The sequence below is a fragment of the Lissotriton helveticus genome, chromosome 1_1 (genome assembly GCF_964261635.1).
Source record: "Lissotriton helveticus chromosome 1_1, aLisHel1.1, whole genome shotgun sequence".
NCBI classification, from domain to species: domain Eukaryota; kingdom Metazoa; phylum Chordata; class Amphibia; order Caudata; family Salamandridae; genus Lissotriton; species Lissotriton helveticus.
Window position 1 is genome coordinate 496,451,839 of NC_136057.1, and position 22,021 is coordinate 496,473,859.

Sequence of the window (22,021 nt, forward strand, 5' to 3'; positions counted from 1 at the left end):
ATTTTTTCCTTTTGTCACTTTAAAACTTTAATTGCAAGCATGCAGCCGGCACTTTTAAACAGCCCCATGTTTTCTTTTCTCCTTCTAATTTGTATTTTTGTCGCATATGCTTGCAATAAAAAAATTAAATGCAACCATCGCACCAGCTTTTCAATGCCAGACTTAGTAGCTTTGCCAATGCTTGCTTACCAGTGTTCACCCTACCCAATTGTTGCCCTTAAGAGCTGTTGAGGATGCCTGGTTTCCACTATAGTACCAGCCCTGCTGAGATTTCCCTTATTTTAAAGATTTTGCACAGACACATACTCATCAAACACCTACAGACATTGACACATGGTATCAGTGATTAAACCAAAGATAGACAATCATGCCTGAAGCATTCGCAGAGGAGTACAGTGCGAAAGTGCTACATGACTTTTCTTTTGCCCTTGCTTCAGCTGTTTCACATACCATTCCTAAAGACATTGTGCTATGGCTATAAATATCTATTGGCCCCTTTCACCTTGGCAGCTACTGTGGCTTGCATGAGCCATCATGAGCTGCTCATTGGTCACAGTTCCCGCTCCCAGCAGACCAATGCTTACCAGGCATTGCAAACAAGTGCATTCGTCTCAGTGATAGGGATGGCTGATAATGATTAACTGTACACCAAGACATTGCTGCACCTATCTGCATATTCATACGGTCAGCGGACTTCCAAAATCTGACACCCAGAAACAATTGAGCTGTGCTACAGCTGACACACGCGTTAAACTAGCTCACTGGACTGATTATAAGGTGACATGTAGGTACTCTGGAGAACATTTACGAAAAAGCACATATGTGTTTCCAGGTCCTGTAATTGTATTAGTCATTATGGTCCCAATTTGAAGTTTATTAGAAAGGGTACTCAGTCACAAACATAACAGATATCTTGTCTGCCAATGGAGTAGCCAGAGAAAAAATGAATACCCCCCACTTGGACATATAGCTGGGACGGCTCTCTATGAGGTCTAATCTTCAGCCCTCCTCTGTCTTTTCTTTTTTCTATCTCATCTTAGTTATTTATTTATTTATTTATTTTAAAGGTTTTATGTAGCGCTGGCTAGACCCGGAGGTATCAGAGAGCTTTACATGAGTATCAGACCATAGTTGCAGGTTACATCGTTATCAGGGCCGGACTGGCGGGGGCGTGGCTTGGCAAGCCACGATGGCGGCTGTGTCCTGCTGAGGCTCCGCGATCGGGCTAGCATCTTGCCCATTTCCTATGATCGCTGGGAGCCTCAGCCTACCAACAACTACTCCATAGAGGCTTACCTACAGTGGGGCATCCTCTGACTACGTCGTGGGAGCTGCGGACGGCCGATGGGCACTGACCCGTCCCTCTCCGGAGCCGAGCACCCAAGATGGCGGGCGCGGCTCCTTCTGCTTGCTGGAAGCACCGCTGAACACCTGTCCCCGGAGGGCGACCCCTCGCCGAAACGGACTATTGACGGCTCCGGAACCCCGGTGAGGAGCGCAGCGACCGGATCACGGACTTCCGATCCGGGGCTGATAATTTGCGGTGGCAGCCCGGCACACAAAATGGCGGCCGCTTTGATGAAGTAGCGCTATACCGGCGCTTTTTCACGATCAGGAGCCTGATCCCAGTGCTGACCAGCTCACCGCCGAGGACCAAAGAACACCAGCGGAGGTGCCGCCTGTGTGGCGCTGAACCCTTCGGGCGACCACGATCCCTCCTGGAGGCGGTAGGTGTCAACCCTCCCCCCCCCTCCTCCTCCCGTGTGCCGGCGGCCCCCCTACCCCCTTTGGGGCTCGCCGAGGGGTCGCGGACCGCGCCGGCCCCTGCTCCGGGGGGGGGGCCAGAACGCCTCTATCTCCTCGCATAGCCCGGAGGACCCGGGCGCCTGACCCTAAGATGGCGCCCACAGAGATCAGGGCGCCGTGATCGGCGTGGGACCCACCTTGGAGACGCGGTGCTCCTCTGTCCCTGAGGCGGTAGCACGCCATATCGTGAACACTTATCGGCCTGAGAACCCCCCCTGAGCCCTGATCGCCTACTCCTTAGCCCCCCGGGGGTCGCCTGGGAGACAGCGCCGCGCGCCAGGGAGGAGGGGGCGCAAGATCCGGCCTCACTGAGGGCGCCCTGTCTCCGGGGGAAACTGGACTGTGGTGGCGATGCCCTCCGGTTGCGCATCTTCTAACACCTGGACTGTCACCCCCTGCAGTCACGAGTAACCGATAGCGCCCTGACCTGGCGGAGGTCCTCTAGAAGGGGAACAGTGACTGCCCCGGGATCGCATAGGACTGGGCGTTTAACCTGCACTGAGCTGCTGCCTACCTGGACGCACAGAAAGGAGGTGACCCGCTGAACGCAAGGTGCACAGGGGCCCGGGGGCCCCCTCCCCATCTTTGACAGCACTCATGGGGAAAACAAATTCCTCGAAAGGGACGACTGGCCCCGAGACGGCCCCCGAGAGGATGCCACAAACAAGAACATGGACGCAAGCCCACGCGTCGCAGACCGACCCTACACTGTCGGCAAAGTTGGACCAGGTATTGGCAGCAATCGAATTGTCCCGCCTTTCGATGGAGGAGAGACTGGGCGCCCTGACAACGGACATTAGTCTAATCCGCGACGACCATCGCAAGCTGGCGGACAGGGTGAAGGAGGGAGAACGAATCGTGTCCGAGCTGCAGCCTGCGATGAAAACACAGGACGCGGAACTGAAGGAGATCCTACACCGCGTGGCGGCCCTCGAGGAACGCACAGTGGACTTGGAAGGGTGCTCAAGAAGATGTAACATCCGCGTCCTAGGTCTGCCGGAAGGGATTGAGAACTCGGACCCTCTGACGTACATGGAATCCTGGACCAAATCTTTCACACCGGAGGCGGACAGGTCGGCATACTTCTCCATTGAAAGAGCCCACAGGGTCCCGGCCCGGGCACCCAAGCCGGGCCTTCCTCCGCGACCCATGTTGGCTAAATTCTTGCACTTCCGAGACCGCGATGCGGTGCTCCGTGCGGCCCGGACGGCGGGCCCCCTACAAGTGGAGGACCAGCATGTTATGGTATTCCCGGACTATGCACGAGAAGTCCAGCACCAGCGCTCCACCTACCTAGACGTCAAGAGACGCCTCCGCGCAAATGATCTTCAATACTCCCTGCTGTTCCCGGCCCGCCTGAAAGTACTGCACAAAGGGAAAGCCCTCTTTTTCAACTCGGCGGAGGAGGCGCAGGATTGGACTGAGTTTCACTGCCCCATAATCCCTAATCCTGGACCCCAGAGAGCACGCAACAACGACTTTAGACGATCCAGACGACGAGGTGCGAGCCGTGCTCGATCGGGCCGCCCCAGGGGCCAGGAGTCACCCCCCACGGGCTCACCCGACCTCACACAAATCATGCAGGAGCGACGAGCTGCCTTAAAAGCGGTGACTGGACTGCACACGTCGCCCACGGCGTCGGATCTGGAGGGTCAACCGCACCTGTTCACCCCTGAGAAGGACCGGGACAGTGACGGAACAATGTCGGGGATTGGACCGATCTCCTCCCCCCTTGTTGCGGTGCACACCTTGGAAGCTACCCTGGCCAGCCAACCTGGCACCTCTTCATGATGAAAGGACTACCCACTGTTATATCCTTCTCATGGTGACCTATTGTGTTGCGCGACGTCTAGGAGCCTAGACTGCTTTGTCATATGCTTGTAAGCGCTAGCGAGCGATAGACGCTTCTCCTGCAAGAGCCCGACCCGCGCACAGGCCCAGCAGCGACACACGCTGCCACCCCCGCAGATATTTGTTGTATTTCTCCCCTAGTGGGACACTAGTTTGGATATGCCACCTCCGGTGAGATATCCCCTGTATTGGGACTGTTTCCCACCTAAGGTTCTGTTTGTTGTTACTACCCTTAGTCCCTCCCCCATGACTGTGGAAGCTTGGCGCATAGGAGCACACGTGACACATACACACTGGCGGCCGCCGGGGGCTGCAGGGGGTTTCTTCTCCCACTCACGACACCCTAAGAATGGCAGTCTCAAGCTCAGACATTAATGTCCTTACACTGAACGTACGAGGCCTGCACACGCCCAGCAAACGCTACTCTGTTTACTCATATGTTAGGCGCATGTCAGCCAATATTGCGTTTCTACAGGAGACACACATTAACACTACCGAACTCACTCGCTTGCAGGTCAAATGGCGAGGGATCCTCTGTGCCACACATTATTCGGCGTTTGCGCGCGGCGCGTTAATTTGGGTCAGGCCAGGCACCCCCTTCCGGGAGCTTCGACGGGTGGTAGACAGAGAGGGCAGGTATGCGCTTTTAGAAGGGATACTTGATGGCCAAGGTATACTCCTTGGCAGCATATACGCCCCCAACACGGATCAGGACAAATTCTGGGACCACCTCACGGGCGTTTTGGCCCAGTTCACTACAGTTCCGTGGGTACTGGGAGGTGACTTTAATTGCACACTGGACCCCACCCTGGATCGCTCGCATCCTCCCCCCACACACTCCCCGGCCCCCCGGCAGGCAGACCTCTTCAGAGCATGGACCATGCACTGGGCACTCACCGACGCATGGCGACACCTACACCCACTGGCTCGCGTTTACTCCTTCCACTCGATTCCACATAACCTTAGGGTCCGCCTGGACCGTTTCCTCTGCTCTACATCAATCCTCCCTAAGATCACATCTACAGATTACTTAGGTCGGATCCTCTCGGATCATGACGCCCACATCATTCGGCTGAACTGGCGACCCCCGCACCCACCAGTCCCCACCTGGCGCCTCCCTAGAGACTGCCTCTCAGACCCAGTATTCAGAGACGCACACAAAACCAGCATCCAAGACTACTTCACACACAACACAGACACGGCATCGTCGGTACTGGTGGAATGGGACGCTTTTAAAGTGGTGGCAAGAGGCGAATGCATCAAACAGGTAGTCGGGGTCCGCCGCACCTTGGAACGGATGCTCCAAACCTCAGAGCAGACTCTGGCCGCACTCACTACACAACCTGACGACTCGGAGGAACACGTCATGCTCACGGCCAAGGCTAAGACGGAGTATCAGACTGCCTGCGCTGACCTCCGAAAATACAATTTTAGGACTTACGCCTCTAGGGTACATAAGGACAGAGACAAAACTGGAGCGCTACTGGCTTGGATGGCGAGGCAGGATACCGAAATCAAGCCGATCACGGATATTGTCAATCCGGACGGCGTGCTGGTGCGCTCACAGGCCGAGATCCTCCTAGCGTTCCAGCGATACTATACGCAAGTGTACGGGACTCCGACCCAATGCTCCCCATTTTCTGTGGATAGTTTTTTAGACCCACTGACGCTACCCACAATATCGGATTCGGACAAGCGCACCCTTGACGCCAGGATCAAACCCTCTGACATCACCCAGGCGATTAGGGCCATGTCCCGGAATAAAGCACCGGGACTGGACGGCTTTCCGCTGGAGTACTACTCGACATTCTCTCCCCTAGTGGTCCCCCATCTGTCACGGGTGTTCGGGGCGTCCCTTCATCTAGGGAGGTTACCCCAGTCACTGAGGGAATCCGTGATTGTCACCTTTCCCAAGCCCCACAGAGATCCACTCCACATGGGATCGTACCGCCCCATCACGCTCCTATCGGCCGACTGTAAAATCCTGGGGAAAATTCTGGCTGATCGTTATGCACAGGTCATACGCCCGCTGGTCCACCCCGACCAATGCGGCTTTGTTCCGGGGAGGAACACCTCCCAGAACCTCCGCCGTGTCTTCCATGTTCAGGATCAGGTGCGTGGCAGATTTCCCCGCGCCGCCTGCCTCATTATGGACCTGGAGAAGGCATTTGACACCCTCACCTGGCCCTATCTCTTCTCGGTCTTGCAACGCCTCAATGTTGGCCCAACGCTCATAGCATACACACGCCTCTTGTATACCGATTTGACCACGCGAGTCCGTATCCGGAAACGTATTTCATCAGCGTTCGAGGTTCGGCGAGGCACGCGACAAGGGTGCCCCCTGTCGCCTCTCTTATTCGCCTTGGCAGTCGAGCCGCTGGCGGTTCGGCTGCGCCTGGAAGGCGTGGAATGGGGTATCCCACTTGCGGACAGCACGCATTGTGTCTCCATGTACGCGGATGATCTCCTCATATACGTCCGAGACATCGAAACGGACCTGACCCCTATAGGGGCGACACTAGAGGAAATTGCGGATGCCTCGGGACTACAGGTGAACTGGGGTAAATCCACAGTCTACCCCCTACACCCGAGCCTGCCCCCCCGGGAAGTCGAGCTCGGAGCGCATAAACTCTCATGGTCCGTGGAAGCCCCCCGATACCTCGGTGTTCACTTATACCATTCCCCAGCTGACCTCTTTGCAGGGAATCACCGCAAAGCACTTGCCAGTCTGCGCCCGGCTGTTGCCTTCTGGAATAAACTCCCACTGGCCCCAATAGGACGGATAGCACTGGCTAAAATGATAATGCTTCCCCGACTCCTCTACCACTTCACGAATTTACCAGTGGTACCACCCAGATCCTTTTTCCGCGACGTTGACTCCCTCCTAGGGATCCTTATCTGGGGCGAGGGCCGACACAGGGTCGCCCTGAAAACCCTCCAACTTCCCACGACGCTGGGAGGGCTTGGAGCTCCGTCCTTCGAGTCATATTTCCTTGCGGCACAGCTCCAGTGGCTGTCGTACTGGACGGCGGACCGTTACCCTCAGGAGACTGTCACCTCGACCGGCAGAATCGCGGCCCCAGAACTCACCTGTCTACTACTCCCGGGCACCGAGCCACGGCGCACATACCCCCTCCAAGTGGCGATAGCGCGCCGGTGCATGATGCGGATCCACCGAATGTCCCCCAATAGACCTCCGTACTCTCCGCTCTTACCACTGATAGGCAGCCCCAGACAGGACTCCTACTTCACGGCCCCGTTCTTCGCCGAATGGTCGCGCTGTGGCATCACGGATCTGGAATCGCTCTTTGAGGAAGGCCAGATAAAAACACTTGACCGCCTGACCGCTGAATACGGGCTCCCCCCGGGCCAATTCCTCAGATATCGACAGCTGATTGATGGATACCGACCCCATTTTAACCTTCGTACGGGTGAGCCAGACACGCATCCAGTAATACACACTATCCTACGCATGGGGGTGGGACGCCACCTAGTCACCTGGTTGTATAAATCCATCCGTGAACTCTCACACGCTCCCCTGACGACCTTGCGAGCTACATGGGAAGAGGACATAGGCCGCGCACTACATGACTCTGAGTGGACTAAGGCGCTGGAGGCCCCCAAACGCGTCTCCAGGAACGCCCGCTTCAAGAACATCCAATACTACCTCCTACACAGGGCGTACCTCACCCCAGCGCGCTTACAGAAATTCTATCCCTCCACGTCATTCCTCTGCCCCAGATGCTGCTCCCCTGCTGCAGATTTTCGCCACATGTTTTGGAGCTGCCCTGACCTTCATTCCTTTTGGCGGGCGGTACACGACACCCTGTCGGAACTGACAGGTCTCACAACATTATCCACCTGGGAGTCTAGCGCACTAGGCATCTTTCATGTCCCTAAGCGAGTCCCAGTGCATAGACGCTTCGTGTCCTTAGCTCTCCTGTTAGCGAACAGATGCATAGCCATGCGCTGGCGATCCCCGGAGGGTCCCCCTATAGCAGCCTGGACGGGGGCGGTCGGTAAATGGGCGGCGGCGGAAGAGGATGCTCTTAGAGAGGAAGAAGCCAGAGGCGCGCGTAAATTTCCCATATCCATGGAATGGGCCATGCTCCTCCACAGCTTCCGACAGTCCACACGTGTGAGTGATCCACCTACCCTTTTCCCCCCCCTCCCAGCCCGAGAAGACCAGTAGCATCTACCTGGTGTTTTCCCCCCTCCCCCAGAGCAAGCTCCTGATTCACTTCCCACCCTTCTGGAACGCAGGCTGATTAACTCCTTGGGCCCCCCCCCGACGCCCGTCACCGGTATCCCCCTGCTTTGACCATGCTGGCGTCCAAATGCTTCCCTCCCACGGTTTTGTCCCCCCCTGTTCTCTGGTAGCACCGTTCACGGACAGTACAGACCCCGATCCAACGCCCTTGTGACGGGAATTTACGAACCTGTTATCATCCACTGTCCTCTTGGCTATGCAGGTTTACTGTCTCCCAACCTGCAGACATGGTTACACGATCTGTACAAATTGATTGAGGAACTGTATATTTGCACCAGTTGTATAAACCGAAAAACGTTGCACGCATGGCTGAATGTTGAGGCCACGTCAGCAGATTATTTCCACTGTACCCATTTACTTTGATGCAACAATAAAACAAATTTATAAAAAAAAAAATAATCAGGGCCGGACTGGCTACCGGGTGTTTTGGCATGCTGCCGAGCTGGGGGCTGATTTTGTTGATGGGACCTACGGGTGCTGAACGAAATTCGTTTTTCTTTGTTTATTTCGGAGCACACGCAGGTCTCCATCAACTAAATTAGCCCCCACCACAGTGACATCAGCCCCCAGCACGGCAGCATGCCAAAACGCCCGGTAGCCAGTCCGGCCCTGAACGTTATAAAGGTTGCACAGTTGTTAGAGCATCTTCCACATCTTCTCTCCCCTTTATCCTCTTATCTCCCCTTTACTCTCTTCTAACCTCTCCCTTCTCGTATTGCCTCACCCCTCTCATTGCAATCATTCCTGTTTTTGACTTTCACTATTTTTTTGCCTCTATCGCCTCCTTTCTCCTATTGCTTCTTTTCCTACTCACCCCTCCTATTTCCACCCTCTCTCATCCAGTCACACTGTTCTCTCTATGCCTACCTCTGCACCCTCTCCTATTCCCTTTATCTCTCCTTCTCTTTTCTCTCCTCTAACTCCTGTACCTGTTTTTCTCCCTCTCTCTTACCCCTCCTGTTGTCCCTGTTTTCCCTCTCACTCCTCTCCTGCTTCTCGTTTTCCTTCCCTATTTCACTTCATCTCCCACCTCCTTCTCTCTCCTGGACATTTGTCACACCAAGAGTAGATTTGTTTTGGTTGGCATGTTTCTATTTTGGACATAACAATCTGTAATCATTTCTGTCACTGTTATTTCCAAAGGGTCAAATTAATGTATTTATTACAGTAAAGTTATATTTTTTAAACTGCACTGCACCTGAAAAGGGGTACATCTTCATTCTACAGGCACGTTTGGTATTTTTGATTCATAAAGGTGAAAATGTATATAAAAAATGATGTGCTTGAAAAATAAGATTTGACAACTAGAAATGCTATTCCAGAGCTTTCTACTTTGAGAAAAATGCATTCTAGTTTATAGAAATGATTATTTCCTGCAGTAAGTCTGATAGGTGTAGCAGTTTTTGTTTCTGTTTTCAGTAAGGTATGTTTTTTACTTGGAATACAGATTTTATCAATGTAGGAAATGCAGCTTTAGCAGCCTTCCAACATAGACAACACGCTCCGACAGAAGCAGCTTATAAAGAAGAGAGGGTAGAGAAAGGCAATGGAGGACTTTCTCTCCTAAACACAGCCTTTGTCTAAACAGGAAACGGCCCTCTTACCAGCCTTAGAACTGGTTCCGAAAAGCAGGGCTCCCTATCAGGTCTCTCGCAGGAGTTGAAGCAGCCCCAGAGGTCTTCTGGGAGTCATAGTTGTACACAGGGTCACGAGCAAGAGAAATAGTCCTGTAGACTACAGCCCCCATGAAGATGAACACTGTAACAAACAAATCGAGCAGGGGCTGTATTGCACATTGATAAGCTCTAGTTAGTTTGTCATTCACTATTCTGAGGGCCTAGTAGCACACTCACGGGTCTGCTCAAGCTGGTGAAGGGGGGGGGGGGGTCACAGCGCCCCTGCCATATTACAAATCTCATGGCCAGTGGCATAACAAACACCCCGCAGCCTCAGCGTTGCAAGGGGTCCCAGTCTTCTCAACAGGAAGGGGACCACTCAGCTTGTGTGTGCAGTGTGTGTCTTTATAAAGCAGCTGCGGTGTGCTTCCTGCTTTTAGCTGACACAGCGCTGGCCTCGGGCTGAAAAGAAACTACATTTTTGTTTCTTTTCAGTCCAAGCCAGCCAGGCACAGGCGTGGGTGTGGGGAGGGGAAAGAGAAAAGAAGAGAGAGAGACTGAGAGAGAGAGAGAGAGAGAGAGGTTGCTGGAGTCGCATTTGAATTTCCATCTATCTGCCTTTCTCGAATCTTCTGAATACCTGGATAACACTCAGCACGGTTTCAGAAAACACCACAGCACAGAGTCCGCCCTTACCTATGTGGTCGATAACATCCGACGCAAGGTGGACTCTGGCCAAACCACGGTCCTAGTTCTGTTGGACCTCACGGCCGCTTTTGACACCCTCTCCCCCGCCATCTTGTCATCTCGGCTAAGGGAGGCGGGTGTCACTGGATCGGCCCTGAGTCTCCTAAATTCCTTCCTGACTGAAAGGGAACAGAGAGTGATGCTTGGGAACCACCTCTCCCCTGCCAAGTCTCTGCAATGTGGGGTGCCACAAGGGTCGGCCTTAAGTCCGACCCTTTTTAACATCTATGTGGCCCCCCTTGCAAGACTTATTAAATCTCAGGGGATGGAGGTGGTATCCTATGCAGACGACACGCAGATTATGGTCTCTCTTGCTCACACCTCGGTTAGTACATCTGCCGCCAGCTTCAGGGTTTGCATGCAGTATGTGGCAGACTGGATGACTATAAACTCCCTGAAGCTGAATGGTGAAAAAACCGAGGTGTTGATATTTGGGAAGAACCAGAATCTGTGGTCGAGCGAGTGGTGGCCTTCTTCTCTTGGCATCTGCCCCACTCCCTCCCTATCTGCCAGAAATCTGGGAGTGATATTTGACACCTCACTCTCTATGTCCCTGCAAGTCAACAGGACCGTTGCTACCTGCTGTGGTGTGATCCGGGTACTCAACAAAATCCGTGGGTACCTTTCCCGCCAGGCGCGTAAACAGGTTGCAGTCGCCCTGGTGGGTTCGAGACTGGATTACTGCAACTCCCTCTATATGGAAGTCAACAAAGGGTTGATCCACCGTTTGCAGACTCTTCAGAACTCTGCAGCACGCTTTGCTTTGAATCTCCCCAAAGCCTCCTCTGCCACCTTAGCCAGGAAGGAGCTTCATTGGCTTCCGGTACAGCACAGAATCGCCTTCAAAATCCTCTGTCTTACCCACAGAGCATTGATGGATGGTCCTGTTAGTGCCATTGGCTCTCTTCTCTCGCGCTATGCCCCCACAAGAAACCTGCGCTCTGCGGGACTCTGTCAACTAGCTGTCCCTCGCATCAAATTTGTCAGATGGGGAGCCAGAGCCTTTTCCGTCGTCGCTCCGCAATTGTGGAACTCCCTCCCCATGGAGATAAAAACTCTCCCTTCCATCGACTCTTTCAAAAAGGCTCTAAAAACGTATTTCTTTAAGAAGGCCTACTCATGATTAAATAGGACTAGGTAGGGCCTTAAGTTGCTGTATTTAATCTAGGCGCCTTGACGCCCACTGGGCTAAGTACGCGCGTTACAAGAAACTCCTCATTCATTCAGAGAGAGAGAGAGAGAGGTTTCCACCTTTGGCAAGCATGCTCTTTACCTCTTAAGATTCTGCAAAGGCCTTCACACGATTTGGTAAGTAAAACGTTGTATGAAATGATCTGCCTTTTTCTTTGTGGGTTTCGCCTGGCTATCACACACTATTTCCTGTTGTTCCATGTGTGTTTGCTGGTATCAGTGTCCCAAGGCCCAAGTACGCCTTTTCATCTGCCAAACTTCTTTGTGAGGTTGCTCTCTTGATTTACAAAGGTCAGTGGTCTTGTGTTCTTGCTCTCCAGTGTGCACCTTGGCTGCACAGCACTTCCTGTTTGTCCACCCCCTGTAATCTCCTCATGACTGCATTAAAGTAAAAGCCTCAGTGAAACCAGCACTGCCCCTCCTCCCACCCCCGTCCAAAACAAAGAATGTGAGTGGGGAAAAAACTAGCAATTTTCAATACACAAATAAAAAACAGTTTTGGCGTTTTCTCTTCTACTGATTTTATGAAGCTAATATGCCCCATCCCTACATTTTATAACCGCAGCAATGTCTTTTATAAAGCAAATGCATGGAGCAGCCGAATTCAATTAGGCCCACATCTCCCGGGTTGTAAATAAGTCGAATTGCTTAATGTATTTAATAAACAGACCTTCAAACGCAGAGAACAACACGCTCCCATACTCTCCTTGCCAATATTCTCCCCTCCTCTGCACGTTACTGTACTTTATCATTATTTTGTCCCATTCACCCTCTCTTCTCTCTGTGACTCTTCCAGCTCACAATCTTCGCATCTGCAACTATTCTCTCATTGTTATTGGTTGCTCTGTCTACCTCCCTCTCACCCGGCTCGGTTTCTTTTCCGCACTTTTCCTACTCACACCCTTTTTCTGTCAGTCGCCTGTGTTCCCTCTCTTCTTTCTGTCTCTCCTCTTCCTCCCCCACTCTCGCTCTCCTTTTTTGTCCCTTTCTGAGTGTGTGCTCCCCTTGCTCTTTTTCTTCACTTCACCCTCATCTCTTTTGCTTGTTGTGAGTGCCTACAAATGAAAATTCGCAGTTTGCCTGCAAATTCTGTTTCTGTGCCCTTATATGCATTTCATATTCCCCTCTATCTTGTGGTGTCCAACCCTCTGTCCGACTATCTACCTCGCCAAACCCTCCACCCCACTCTCTCCACATATTACACACCTCTTCTAGTTCCTCTCACTCACACCTCTTCACCCTCTTTCTATTTTCCTCGCCACATCGTTTTTCACTCTACATTTCTTTCTTAACATCTCTGAACACCTCTACTCCACTTCTTCCCTTGGCTTTAATAGAACCAAATCAAATAGGTTCTTGTGTTACCAATAAAACACAACATTGCAATGGGTATTGGCACGTGATGGCGTGGGCATAGGCCTCCTTCTCCTCATTGTCCTTCAGAGGCAGGTCTTCAGCTGGACTTGTGTTATTGGGGTTGTATTGTGAATTGAGGTGTTACGCACAATTATTTCTGTACTTTACTACTCAACTAGCAGACCGTGGAAGGCAGGGGTGCAATGCAGGATCCTGTAGAGTAGTGGGGCCCACCATACTTAAGGGGCCCCAAAGGTGACAACAAATATCTGTGAGATATGGAAAACTCAGGGGTCCCTCATCATATTCGATGTTTTGCCTCACGTCACTTGTGGGGTTGCTGGGTTATTTTCTCCTGCTTCAAACTTTTCAAGAACTATTTGTATCTCTCTCAAAATTTCTCAAATTTATCTGCTTTCTCATTCTATTTCCCTTTCAGTGTCTTTCTCCTACACTTCTCTCTGTCACGCTGTCCCATCACTTCTCGGTCTCTCATTTGCTCTCTTTTCCTTTCTCCTACCTGTGATTTCTCTCACCCTCTTTCCCTATCTGTATTTTTTCTCCCCTTAACTCCCTCAGTCTGTCTCCTTTACACTCTACTCATCCTCTCTTCTTCTGAAATGTTTCCCTCCTTCTCCATATGAGGTATATGCTCTGTTCTCCCTTAGTGTTGCTCTCTCTCTCTCTCTTACCCCTTCGCCTTCTTATCCACTTACCTCTACTTAGATAATGGCACTATGGCCAGCCCTAAACCTTAGAACTACACTATGAGGCGATCTCCTCCAGAGAAGCTTGCTTTTAAACCTGGATATAAAGTACAGAAAGAAGAAGTCTCACTCACAAGTGGGATGTGAAAGGAATATTGTGGTTGGAACAACTTCCAGAGGCTGACTCACTGGTATCATGTAGCGGCCAGATCTCAAATACAGTTTTGCTGAACTAAGTTGTATAAATAAACAAGAAAGAAAAAGACATATTAGGTGGTAGCATGTCTTAATCATCAAGTTTTGGCTGGAATTCTGCAGAATTTATCAAAAACTCAGAGAATTTCATTCCATCTCACCACAATTAATCAAACAGAAACCTCCCATACCTTTAGGAAAATGACAAGTAACTATTATTACATACGAAAATGCATATAATCATCTCACAAAAGTGAAAATGAAATAACAGCAAGAAGTGAGAGAGGTGATGATTTTGATGTCCTCACTAACCTAGGGAGAGAACCAAGCAGATGCCTTGAACACAAAGAGTACATCCTGCTGAACAATTGGTGGTGGTCCCATCTTCCTAGGACCACCCCAAGCACAGTTATGGGCAAAAAATACAATCCCAACCAAAGTCCCCGCAAAGCATTATGGGACAATATTCTAGGGTGCAGTGAATATTATAGTATCCAATATTAATACATTCCTCAAGGGGCAGGCTCTCTGGCTCAGCTGAGAGCTAATACTATATTATTCACTAAACTCTAGAATCTTGCCTCATAATGCTTTGCTGTGCCTTTGGTTGACATTGTATTTTTGCCCATAACTTTGCTTGGGGTTGTCCTAGGAGGATGGGACCACCTCAATCATTGAGCATGATCTGCTCGTTGTGTTCAAGGAAGCTGCTTGGCCCTCCCCCTAGGTTAGGGGGGACCGCAAAATCATCAACTCTCTCATTGACTGATATTTTTTAAAGCTCACGTTTGTGAATTGGTTACATGTTTTGTAGCATGTAAAGGTAAAATTGTTTTATCAATGAAATGGGGTTGCATTAGCTTATTCCAGAGTTTTTGTATGAACTTCCTTGTTGTGTATTAATAAAATTTTACAACGGAAATCTGGCCTACCTTTAGAAAGAAAGTAAAAATGATCTTTGCATGCTGAAATACATATAGCCATCTCACAAAAATCGAAAAAATAGCAAGCAGTGCCTTTAGTTAAACAATAAATAATTCTATCTTTACATGCTAAAATGCATATAGTTATCTCACAAAATTGAAAATGAAAATTAGCAAGCAGTGAGAGACGTGATGATTTTGGGGTCCTGCCTAACCTAGGGAGAGGACTAAACAGATGCCTTGAACACAAACAGCACATCATGCTGAAATTATTTGGTGGTGGTCCCATCCTTCTCAGACCACCCCAAGCACAGGTATGGGCAAAAATACAATCCCAACCAAAGGCAATGCAAAGCATTATGGGACGATATTCTAGAGTGCACTGATATTATAGTATCCAATATCAAAACACTTCCTCAAGGGGCAATCTCTTGGGCTCAGCTGAGAGCTAATACTATAATATTCACTAAACTCTAGAATCTCGCCCCATAATGCTTTGCTGGGCCTTTGGTTGGCATTGTATTTTTGCCCATAACTTTCCTTGGGGTGGTGCTAGGAGGATGGGACCCCCACTGAATTGTTCAGCATGATATGCTCTTTGTGTTCAAGACATCTGCTTGCCCTCACCCTAGGTAAGGGTTAACCCCAAAATCATCACCTCTCTCATTGCCTGATGTTTTTCAAAGTTCACTTTTGTGAATTGGTTATATGATTTTTAGCATGTAAAGGTAAAGTTGATTTACCAGAGGGTTGTTGGTACAGTAGGTTACTCCATTGAGTAGCAGAGTGGAAATTCTTGCATGAATTTTGTGTTTTCAATGAAACGTGTAGTGAGGAGGGGAGTTCATTGCCCATGGTTACTGAAAACTGTAAAAATTGTTCAGCACAACTTCCAGGGGAGCTACCTTGGAGTCTCTGGACAATGTTTACTCCAAGAGTTCCATTAAGGAGCCTCATATTTAATATAAATCTTAAAAGGGGTTTCAGTAACTTATGTTGCACAACTGCTCACTAAGCTACAACTTACAAAAAAACAGCTTATTATTAATCACAGAGGCACAGCCTATTGCGTTTACCAATGCTTGTTTTACTTAAGTTATCAATCCTGTGCTGGATTAAGATTTGGAGCAGGGAGGAATTAAAGCTAAACCAGTTGATCCTTGCGAACTGTATAGGCAAATAGTATACCATGGATAGCCATGTTAAGGCAGCTTTTTCCTCTATAGGTAGGTCTGATATTTTTGTTGTCCCTTTCTCTCCATTCACGAGCTGGGGAGTGTCAAAAGGTTGTTTTTGGAAAGCTCTTACTTAGAGAGAGAATTCTTAGAACTTCAAAAGCCATCAGTTCGAGGTCACATGCTGTTAAAATCTGTGCAGGGGGTGGAGCCGTATCTTGTCATGGTTCGCTCACAGCACAACAGGTTCTTACTGGCCAGGTTTAGATTCAATTGATTGTATAATTTCTTGGCAACTCCATGTGGGTGGGTACGGCCTGAAGAAAGGGCACACTGCGGCTGCAACCATTTTCTCTCTGCAGGAGACGCTGCATTTTACAATGTTTTCTTTTTATGTCAGCTGGCCGAGGAAGTGTTTTTTGTAATTCCCTTGTTGAAATCTTGAATTTGAAACAAGTTAGACCTACTTTGATGTATCTTCAGATGCTTCTCACTGCGTATGTGATTGCTACTGTTTTATCCTTTTTACGAGCAGCCTGGGTGTCCAGGAGAACGAGACCTGATTAACCATTGTAATGCTCACAGTTTTATGAGTAATTATACTGTTTGTACTTGTTAATTATGAATTTGATATTATTGTTTTTGATTTGTAACCTTTTATGGTGATTTTATCTACAGAATAAAGATTTATAATAATAAGTCAACAGTCAGGGGTCATTAGGACTGCTGTAGAACCCATTCTAAAGTGTTTTCTTTTTACATTAGCTGTTTAAAGTACGGACTGATTAGCGGGAAAACATAAGGCCAGGACAATAAATTCTAGTTACTGCCTGACATTTCACAATGTTTCCATTAGAAAATTTGATGGAAACCCAGAGTTCTTTCCTTCAGACATGCTTTGAATAACTGTGAATAATGTGCCAGGCCAAAGTTAAAAGCAATATGCAATACATATAGTTTAAAATTAATTAAAACTATATACCAATAAAACCACAGCACTGAAAAACAAAATTGCCCAGCTTTACTGAAATATTTACTAGTGCTTCATGTATTGTTAAAAACAAAACAAAGTAAAGCCCAAGTAAAGCCTCTGTGTTACATACAAAATCAGTAAATTCAATATTGAAATAACCACATCAAGTTGTAGGATTCTAAAGCAGAGATCTCAGCCCCTCTCTTGTCAGGTGTATCTTGTTTTTAAACCTGGCTCTTGTTATTTTGATTTTCCTATTATAGACAAGAATGCAATGCACTAATTACTCATAGCTGAAATTGAAAAATAGGAGGCCACTCAGTAAGATCTGATTGATAATTTATTGTACACATATGAAGCATGGAAGCCTTTTCCTTCAATGTTTCCGCAAAGTACGTTTCTGTTTTCATACTGGTAGCTCACATAGCAGGAACGTACAGCAGCATTGCTTATTTTGGTTTCCAAAATACATGTTTTTCCTTTTGTATAACAAGGTAGTCTGTAATAACAAGGAAGTGTCTAAGGGGCTGCGAGTATGGTGACCGAGCACATGATTTTATGGGACAGCTGATGATAGTGTAGGCAGCCATAAGCAAATTATTGCTATATGGGAAGTCATTGTATTGCAAGAGATCCAAATGAAGTCAATTTGTATTGCCAGGTAAAATTCCTGACACAATTAGAGTAATGTACCCGCAAATGGTCCTAGGACCCGCATTAGGTAAAATTCCTGCTACCTGTGCATAAAATTTGTCTGCTTGGGTCAAAGACAAAGTTTTCCCTACGGTGTCACAAGTGAGGCCTGAAAATGTCACCCATTAGCTGCTGTAAACAATAAGATAACTTAAACTTGGTAACCCTGTTTGACATAGTTAAATGTAGACCCATATATATGACCCATATTATGTGTCCCATATATATATATACAATAAACTAGGGTGAGGAGTTCTATAGAGATGTGATTCATTTTAATCTAAGGAGATGCATTGAAAAGATGACAAGATCACTTACACTGAATGTGAACACTCAACAAGAATTTTTGTTTTTACCAGGACCATTGCAATTATGCGGCATGGAAGGACCAAATTATGCATCAGGGTTGGCTAACTTATGCGGCAAGAAAAGGCAAATTACGTGACGTTATGTGTCACATTTTGTGATAATATTACTTCATAATTTTGTCATTTCGAAACAAGTTAACACTGCCTGGGCAAAAGGTTGACCTAATTTGTACCCATTTAACATACAAATATAGTAAAAACCAACAGAAAGGTGGCTGGACAATTTTTTCATAGGACCTTCTACTGCAGAGCTCTTCCGCCTTCCAATTGGGATTTAGCTATAATGATAAATCCTCCTTAATAGTAAAGTTGAAATTATCATTACAGTTTTAAAATTACAATTTTTTAAAAAGGGGATGGGGCCAAGATGGCGGGGAGGTAGGACACTGGGCTCCATCACTCCCCCCTGCCGCCGAACCAACAACGCTATTCCATCTGCGTACACACAGTACAATGGGGTGAAACCTTCTGAGTATTTTCCCCTGAGTGCCCCGGAGCAGTTTGGGTGACGTCCAAGCAGCAGGAGCAGTGAGGCAGACCAGCTGCTGAAGAGCGATGGAGCCATTGATGAGCGCCGCTTGTGGAACGGGTGTGGTCGGCCCGGCCCTACATGCTGCCGCGTGGGACACAGGAGAGTTACCGGCCCACTTTAGAGCAGTAGAGGTAAGTATTGCGAACCGTCCATGGCAGGGGGCCCACAGGAACAGAGCGGCTGGGCCCTGTGGAAGCCAGGCGGCTGCAACAGCTGAGGGCTGCGATCGGCCCTGCAAAGAGTGAAGCCTATTGAATGGCTGAGGCGGTGGCAAAGGAACGCTCCAACGCAAATCCCAAGAGTGAGCCTAGGGTCAACTTTGAGATTTAGCGCCCCACAGCACACAACTGCGACTGGCCCCGAGACCGCACAAAAATGCTTAAATGGTAGCACGGTTCCTGGGAGCCACGATCAGTAGGAAGCCCAGGTGAAATAGCGGCATAGCTGGGGGAAGAGCCCCCTGGAATCACCTAGAGCGCCTGAGTGCACCTGGCTGCTTTTCTTGGTCCCCAACGCTGTGCCCCTAAAACGGAGATATTGCTGATACCCCCAGCACCTCCTCAGCAGACGGGCTCAGCCAGGTGATCGCTGGCAATTGTGCACTGTTTCCCAGGAGGGAGATACTGAGTGGGCACCAGCAACGAGGGACATGACTGAAGCACCAGGTCCCTGCAGTAACATGAGCAGAGGCTCGATCAGAAGCACAAGACCCGGGTCCTGATACCCTGGGGGTGGCCAGCCCCACAACACCAGATCGTCGAGTTCACCTGGGGAGGAAGCCCACATTGCGTGCTCACGCTCCCGGTGAGAACACCAGGTTATAATAAGACGGAGCCTTTGGTCAAGTGGGCAACTAGGCCGGCTGGGATTAACAACACACCGGGGCAGCCTGAATCACCCCTAGGACGAACTGGGACTATGACCTCCACCTGGGTGACGAAGCACAGAACACTCAAAGATATGCCTACACACCCCAAGGGCGGCAGCACAATGGACAACCCTCACACAGGAGAAGCACCTCAAGCACAGCCGGAGGGTATGAAGGAGGAACCAGTGACACACGCATTTACGGAGTCGCTGTTCACGGTCAGCTACAGATGGTCAAGCTCGATTTTACCCTGGAAATCAAAGACATCAGGAGAGATGTAGATACAATCGGAGAGCAAGTGGCCTCATTGGAAGACAGAGGAGAAAACAGAGAAACCAAAATGGCATCCTTCCAACAATAGGTCATCCACCTCCAAGAGCAGCACATCGACCTGCAGGCGCACTTAGAGGATCTCGAAAACCGCTCAAGCAGAAACAATGTTCGGATCAGGGGGGTGAAAACTAACGCAGAAGGCAGCGACATTTTCAGCTTTACAAGAGACCTGTTTAATCGCATCCTCAGCAACCCTCCTAACACTGAGCACAGGCTAAACAGAGCACACAGAGTGGGTCCACCGCATTCTGACAATCCCCCCCCCAGGCAGAGATATTCATCTGTGTGCAGGACTTCCAAACAGAAGAGGAAATCCTGCATAAAGCCAGGTCCATGCACCCATTCACTTTTAGGGACCAAACTGCGACACTGTACCATGATCTTACCATGATCTCACCATGCCGACACTGCAAAAACGAAGGGACTTTCGACCGATCACTGCACACCTTCGCCAGCAAGCCATTCCATACTCCTGGGACAATCCGTTCCGGCTCATCTTCCGCTTGGATGGCAAACTTCACCAGCTGAGATCGCTCTCTGAGGCTAGTCGGTTGCTGGGAGTGAAACTCCCTGTAGAGCATGAAGAAGGAGAGACCCATCCTTCCGGCTCTGGAGAGCAATTTCCACGATGGCAGCGTCAAAGCCGCAGGCGACCCCCGAAAAGACATGGCCAAGAGGAAATCACAAAAGGGCAATAGGAGGTGCTGGAATCCATCCCAGCCGCCCTGGCAAAGTCCCAGGCTTCGTGAGCACGCAGTTTGGGTATACACCCTTCACACTAGACAAGGGCAGGCGCAGGCAGGTACTTGGCCATACTATGGACCCCGTAACAATCTCCTGGCAGCCACATATGGCTGACGGACTGTTTTTTAACCTATTACTGTTTATTTGTATGCATGTTTTGTCAGTCTACGGGGTTATTTTTCGGGTTCCTCATTCACCGTATCACTGTACTGTGAGGTTTTATGAGACACACGTGCCCTCTCGAAGCGGCGGCAACAAACAAATTAGAAAGATTATCCTTAGCACTCCCAATATAGGCCCGGTTTTCGCTGTCCCTGATGCAACCCTCTGATCTCAAGATCCTCACATTTAATGTGAGGGGTCTCAGCAATCCGATAAAATGCAGGGCGATATTATCGTATTTAGAAAGCACCATGGCTGACATATGTCTCTTACAGGAGACACATCTCCTTGCCTGCGACTGCTATATGCTCAAATCCTGTATGTTCCCCACACAGCCATTCTCGTCTGACCCCACCAAAGCGGCAGGGGTGGCAATCCTAGTGTCCCGGACCTTTCAAGGCAGGGTGGTTCAGAAAGAGGCAGAAATTAGAGGGAGGCTATTGTCTTACCAGTTCACCATTGGGTCCAAACACTGATAATTGAGACGATTTATGCACCAAATGAGGGACAAGAGACATTTTTCCATGAGGAACAGACGAAGGCTACGGCCATGGACGAATGCAAAATATTACTAGGAGGGGACCTCAATCTAGTACTCGACAATGCCCTTGATGGCTCAGCTCAACAGTTTGGACGGACAGGAGCCCTGTTGGCTGATGGGTTAAACAAGATGAGGGAGCTGGACCTGATAGACCTTTGGAGATCCCAACACCCCCAACTCAGAGAATACTTCTTTTTTTTCAAACACTCACAAGACATACACAAGACTAGACTGTTCGATAGGCTCTAAGTCTATTCATGATCTTACCATGGAGGTGCAAATACTTGTGGTGTCTCTATTGGAAAACACACAAGATGATGGACGGAATGTTGCACAATGGCAAAACATTCACCCCCAGTCACAGATCTGGGTTTAATCCATCGTTATTTTGCTCACCATCAGACATGGTCATATGATAATCAATCTTGACCCTGTGCCTCATGGGAACAGTCCAGCCCGAACTGCCAAGCCATGTCTTCCCTGGACCAGAATCAAGCATCCTACGACGGGTTTCTGGCTATCAGCCGTCTTCAGCCAGGATAGCTTGACTCCAGTGGCGTAGTGAGCACGGGACCCACGTCTGGGCATACCCTTACCACATAGGGTGAACAGCAAAACACACAAGATAATGGACGGAATGTTGCACAATGGCAAAACATTTACCCCCAGTCACAGATCTGGGTTTAATCCATCGTTATTTTGCGACATGGCCATATGCTCACCAAGCCACCCCAGTTCAGATATGGCCATATGCAAATCAGTCTTGACCCTGTGCCTCATGGAAACAGTTCAGCCCATACTGCCAAGCCATGTCTTCCCTGGACCGGAATCAAGCATCCTAGGACCGGTTTCTGGCTATCAGCCGTCTTCAGCCAGGATAGCTTGACTCCAGTGGCGTAGTGAGCACGGGACCCACGTCTGTGCATACCCTTCCCACATAGGGTGAACAGCAAAATACACAAGATGATGG